A 6,713-nucleotide genomic window follows, 5' to 3' on the forward strand; every position below is an offset into this window, starting at 1 on the left:
TGGCATACCCGGTTTCCGTGGCCAAGGTGCCAGAGGGCAAGGGCTTTGTCGATAGCGCCATCAGGGGTATGATCGTCCTACGGTTTGCTGACATCTTCGCTATGTTTAACCTTCATCCGCTGCACTACACCTTTGTTCGGCTATTTTCGCTGAGTATGGAGATGCGGATCATTAGAGACAAGACCCCGGACCTAGTGATAGTTGACCCCTTCTATATGCGTGCCAAGATCTTGGGCAGCGTTGGGGACCGGCAAGTCGCGAGTTCATACCTCGAAGGCGTCATTCTGGCAAACTCAGAAAAGGATAACTTCCTCGTGCGTTACTTTCCCTGGTAAGTTATCCCCTCATCGCCCCGTAACATATGATTTCTTAGATTTTGATCGTCCTTTTTTTTCTAACATTTCGTGTTTTGTGCAATGACACACGTTGCACACTCATCCTCTTAAGCCTGAAATATTCCACGGCCACGTATTTCGACTCGGACCGTCAGTCAAAAAAAGACTACACAAATATCAAGAAAGTTCTTGATGAAGCTCTTCCCAGCTACGCCATATCTGGAGGCACCTTCAGCAGGACAAGTCTCAGGCACGGCAAGCACGTGTTCACCCACAATACGACGTTCGCCTGCGTCAAGAAGCCGCCTGGCAGTCAGAAGGATGCCTACTACGTCCTCCATCACATGCGGGCGATCATATGGGACAGTAATCACCTTCGGCTACCAAATAATCTCAAACATTGGGCCGCATGCTTGTCGGCAATCCAGGATGCGGACATCAGACAAGAATTCTTTCGCATCCAGTCGGAGTTTGCGGAAATCATCCATCAAGATGTCCTTCGTACCTCGGGGCAGTTCTACCTCAGATCTCCGCTGTCCAATAGTGAGATAGATACAATGCTACAAATGCAGGCTGACAACGATCGCAATTTCATGACCATCACGAAAGACGGCGGCTTCATCCACGTTCCCGTGAATCGCTACTAATTCATGTTGCAATATTAAACTTTAATGAACTTGTATGTCTCTTTGATTTGGACAGTCGTTCAACTTATATATAATCGATGCTATTTATTAGTAGGACCATGAATCGTGCTGTTATAGTTGTAATATTAAACTTTAATGAACTTGCATGTCTCTGTGAATTGCTACTAACGTTTTGTTTGGCTAGTGCATAGAGATGTCGTCGTATGTCGTGTACAAGGGTAAGGTTCCCGGAGTCTACGACGACTGAGAGGAGTGTCGGAGACAGGTTCACCGATTCAGCGGTAACAGTTACAAAGGGTACACCACAAGGGCGGAGGCGGAAGTTAGATACGCGCGCTATCTAGCGGGAGAGAGGAGGGAGCGTTGGAGGAACCGGATGAAGACCAGTTTCATTGCGATTATGCTCATCGTGATGACCGTAGCTCTCTTCTATGTGATGGTAGTTTAGATGGTCGATATCGACTTGTAATGTGAAGACAAACTCGCTACTCGCGGTCTCGAGACTTGTAATGTTCTAACTTTGTTCGATATTTTAAATTCGGAGACTAATATGATGAATTGTATTCGGAGACTAATCTTCTATTGTATTCGATAAATCTGTTGTTTATATGTTGTGCTATCTATATTCTATGCAATAATATATATTGTAATCTGTGCAGATATCAGAAAAAATAAAATAAATACCTAATATTCATACTAGTGGCGCATCACTCAGAACACTAGTGGCGCACTTCAAAAGCACACTAGTGGCGCATCGTCAACTAGTGCGCCATTAGTAAGCCAGAGCATATGGGTAAATATGGCCCTGGGAGGCATACTAATGGCGCACCATAAGCTATACTAATGGTGCACCAGGATCTATACTAATGGCGCACCAGGATCTATACTAATGGCGCACCGGGATCTATACTAATGGCACACCGGGATCTATACTAATGGCGCACTACTTGGTGCGCCATTAGTATACCAGAATCTAATGGCGCACCGTGAGCAATACTAATGGCGCACTGCCTGGTGCGCCATTAGTATACCAGATACTAATGGCGCACTTGTGATGCGCCATTAGTAAAAAAATCTAATGGCGTGATGCTAGTGACGCACCTATAGTGCGCCATTAGTAGCCAAAATAGGTGCGCCATTAGCAAGCCTTTTCCTAGTAGTGGATATGGCCAATGACATGATGTGATATATTGGATGTATGACATGATCATGTTGTAATAGTTAAATATCTACTTGCACGTCGATGCTACAGCAACCGGCAGGAGCCATAGGGTTGTCTTTAAACTAACGTTTGTGTTTGCAGATGCGTTTACTATATTGCTAGGTTGTAGCTTTAGTAGTAATAGCATAGATAGCACGACAACCTCGATGGCGGCACGATGATGGAGATCATGATTATGGAGATCATGGTATGGCGTCGGTGACGATGAAGATCATGCGGATGCTTTGGTGATAGAGATCAAGAAGCACAAGACCATGGCCATATCATGTCACTTATGAATTGCATGTGATGTTAATCCTTTTATGCACCTTATCTTGCTTAGAACGACGGTAGCATTATAACGCGATCCCTCACTAAAATTTCAAGATAAAATTGTGTTCTCCTCGACCGTGCACCATTGCGATAGTTCGTCGTTTCGAGACACCACGTGATGATCAAGTGTGATAGACTCAACGTTCACATAAGAAGGGTGCAAAAGAGTTGCACACGCGGAATGCTCGGGTCAAATTTGATGAGCCTGGCATGTACAGACATGGCCCCGGAACACAAGAGACCGAAAGGTCGAGCATGAATCATATAGTTGATCTGATCAACATGGAGATGTTCACCACTGAAACTGTACTCAACTCACGTGATGATCAAACTTGAGTTAGTGGACTTGGATCATGTGCCACTCGAATGACTAGAGGGATGTCTATTTGAGTGGGAGTTCTTAAGTAATATGATTAATTGAACTAATTATCATGAACATAGTCAAAAGGTCTTTGCAAATAGTGTTGTTTCTTTTGGTGTAGTTCTACTATTTTTATATGTTCCTAGAGAAAATTTAGTTGAAAGATGATAGTAGCAACCTTGCAGACTGAGTCCGTGAACTGAGAATTGTCCTTATTGCTGCGCAGAAGGCTTATGCCCTTAATGCACCTCTCGGTGTGCTGCACCTCGAGCATCGTCTGTGGATGTTGCAAACATCTTACATACACGTTTTTGATGACTACGTGATAGTTCAGTGCGTAATACTTAACGGCTTAGAAGTAAGACACCGAAGACGTTTTGGAACGTCACGGAACATATGAGATGTTCTAAGAGATGAAATTGGGATTTCATTCTCGTGCCCTTGTTGAGAGGTATGAGACCTCCGACAAGATTCTTTGTCTACAAAGTAAAGGAGAAAAGCTCAATCGTTGAGCATGTGCTCAGATTGTCTGAGTACAATGGTCACTTGAATCAAGTGGGAGTTAATCTTCCAGATGAGATAGTGATGGTTCTCCAAAGTCACTACCACCAAGATACTAGAGCTTCGTGATGAACTATAACATATCAAGGATAGATATGATGATCCTTGAGCGATTCACAATGTTTGACACTGCAAAAGTAGAAATCAAGAAGTAGCATCAATTGTTGATGGTTAGTAAAACCACTAGTTTCAAGAAGGGCAAGGGCTAGAAGGGATACTTCATGAAATGACAAACCAGTTGTTGTTCTAATGAAGAAACCAAAGGTTGAACCCAAACCCGAGACTAAGTGCTTCTATTATGAGGGAACGGTCATTGAGGCAGAGCTACCCTAGATACTTGGTAGATGAGAAGGCTGGCGAAGTCCACAGAAGTATATTTGATATACATGATATTGATGTGTACTTTACTAGTACTCCTAGTAGCACGAGGGAATTAGATACCGGTTTAGTTGCTAAGTATTAGTAACTCGAAATAAAAGCTACGGAATAAACGGAGACTAGCTAAAGGCGAGGTGACGATATGTGTTGGAGGTGTTTCCAAGGTTGATGTGATCAAACATCGCACACTCCCTCTACCATCGGGATTTGTATTAAACCGAAATAATTGTTATTTGGTGTTTGCGTTGAGCATGAACATGATTAGATCGTGTATATTGCAATACGATTATTTATTTAAAGAGAATAATGGTTATTCTATTTGCTTGAATAAATACCCTGAATGGTTTATTGAATCTCGATTGTAGTGATACACATGTTCATAATATTGATGCCAAAAGATGTAAAGTAGTAATGATAGTACCACTTACTTGTGGCACTGCCGCTTGAGTCATGTTGGTGTAAAATGCATGAAGAAGCTCCATGCTGATGGATCTTTGTACTCACTCATTTTTGAAACGTTTGAGACATGCAAACCATACCTATTGGTATAAACGCATGAAGAAACTCCATGCAGATGGAACGTTGGTCCTCACTTGATTTTGAATCACTTGAGACATGCAAATCATACCACGTGGAACAAGAAAGTAACTTGTTGGAAGTAATACATTTTTGATGTGTGCAGTCCAATGAGTGATGAGGCACGAAGTGGATATCGTTATATTCTTACTTCACTGACGATTTGAGTGGATACATGAGTATTTACTTGATGAATCAAAAGTGTGAAATATTGCAAAGTTCAAAGCTGTTTCAGAGTGAAGATCGTCGTGACAAGAGTTAAACTGTCTACGATATGATCGTAGAGATGAATATCTGAGTTGCGAGTTTTGGTACATGATAACCCACAAGTATAGGGGATCGCAACACTTTTCGAGTGTAGAGTATTCAACCCAAATATGTCGATTCGACACAAGGGGAAGCCTAAGAATATTCTCAAGTATTAGCAGTTGAGTTTTCAATTCAACCACACCTGAAAGACTTAGTATCTGCAGCAAAGTATCAGTAGCAAAGTAGTGTGATAGCAACAGTATCAACATTAACCAGTAGGAGCAAAGTGACAGCAGTAGCAACAGAATAACAGTAGCAGCAGTGACAGTAGTAGCGACAGTGTAACAGTAGCAGCAGCGACAGCAATAGTGGAAAAGTAATGTAGCAAGGACTAGTAGGAAAAACTCGTTGGCATTGTATCGGTGATGGATGATTATGCAGGATGGTATTCATCATGCAAGAGTTATAACACGGAGAGATATGTAACTAGCTCCAGTTCGTAAATGTAATGTAGGCATGTATTCCATATGTAGGCATACATGCTTAGGGAAAAGAACTTGCATGACATCTATTGTCCATCCCTCCCGTGGCAGCGGGGTCCTAATAGAAACTACGGCATATTAAGGTTCTCCTTTTAATAAAGAACCGGACAAACGCATTAACCTTAGTGAATACATGAACTCCTCATACTATGGTCATCTCTGGGAGTGGTTCTCGCTATTGTCACTCCGGGGTTGCCGGGTCATAACACATAGTAGGTGACTACAACTTGCAAGATAGCATCAAGAACACACATATATTAACGAGAACATAATAGGTTCAGATCTGAAATCATGGCACTCGGGCCCTAGTGACAAGCATTAAGCATGGCAAATTAGTAACAACATCAATCTCAGAACATAGTGGATACGAGGGATCAATCCCCGTCAAAACTAACTAGATTACATGATAGATCTCATCCAACCCATCACCGTCCAGCAAGCCTACGATGAGATTACTCACGAACGGTGAAGAGCATCATGGAATTGGCGATGTGGCGGCGCCTCCGTATCTTAAAATACGATGAACTCTTCTCCTTGATTTTTTCCGAACGAAAGGGACTAAATAGAGCTGGAATTGGAGGCGGTGGAGCAACGTGGGCCCCACAAGACCGCTAGGCACGGCCAGGGGGGCCCGTGGCTGGTGGGCTTGTGGGATCCACGCTCCACTTCTTCGGTTCATTCTTGCGCCAGTATTTTTTATATATTCCACAAAAAATCCCCGTAAATTTCCAGGTCATTTCGAGAACTTCTATTTCTGCGCAAAAACAACACCATGGCAATTCTGGTGAAAACAACGTTAGTCCGGGTTAGTTCCATTCAAATCATGCAAATTAGAGTCCAAAACAAGGGCAAAAGAGTTTGGAAAAGTAGATACGACGGAGATGTATAAGTACACAGTTAAGACAATGTGGAAATTGTTTCGCAATTCATGCCACCTAGAACACCATAGTATGATGGTGTGTCTGAATGTCATAGCCACGCCCTATTTGATACGGTGCATACTATGATGTCTCTTATCGAACACCATAGTATGTTGGGTTATGCATTAGAGGCAACCGCATTCAATTTAAATAGGGCACCGCGTATTTCCGCTGGGATGACAGAGTATGAACTATGGTTTGGAGAAACCTGAGCCGTAGTTTCTTGAAAGTTTGGGGCTATGATGCTTATGTGAAAAAGTTTGAGTGTGATAAGCTCGAACCCAAAGCGGATAAATGCATCTTCATAAGATATACAAAGCAGTTGGGTACATATCCTATCTCAGATCCGGAAGCAAAGTGTTTGTTTCTAGAAATGGGTCCTTTCTCGAGGAAAGGTTTCTCTTGAAAGAATTGAGTGGGACGATGGTGGAACTTGATGAGGTTTTTGAACCATCACTTTAACCAGTGTGTAGCAGGGCGCATGAAGTTGTTCCTGTGGACCCTACGCCAATTGAATTGGAAACTGATGATAGTGATCATTAAGCTTCGGATCAAGTTACTACCAAACTTCGTAGGTCGACAAGGTCGCGTACTGTACTGAGTGGTGTGG

Source organism: Hordeum vulgare, chromosome 7H, assembly GCF_904849725.1.
Source record: "Hordeum vulgare subsp. vulgare chromosome 7H, MorexV3_pseudomolecules_assembly, whole genome shotgun sequence".
Classification (NCBI taxonomy): Eukaryota; Viridiplantae; Streptophyta; class Magnoliopsida; order Poales; family Poaceae; genus Hordeum; species Hordeum vulgare.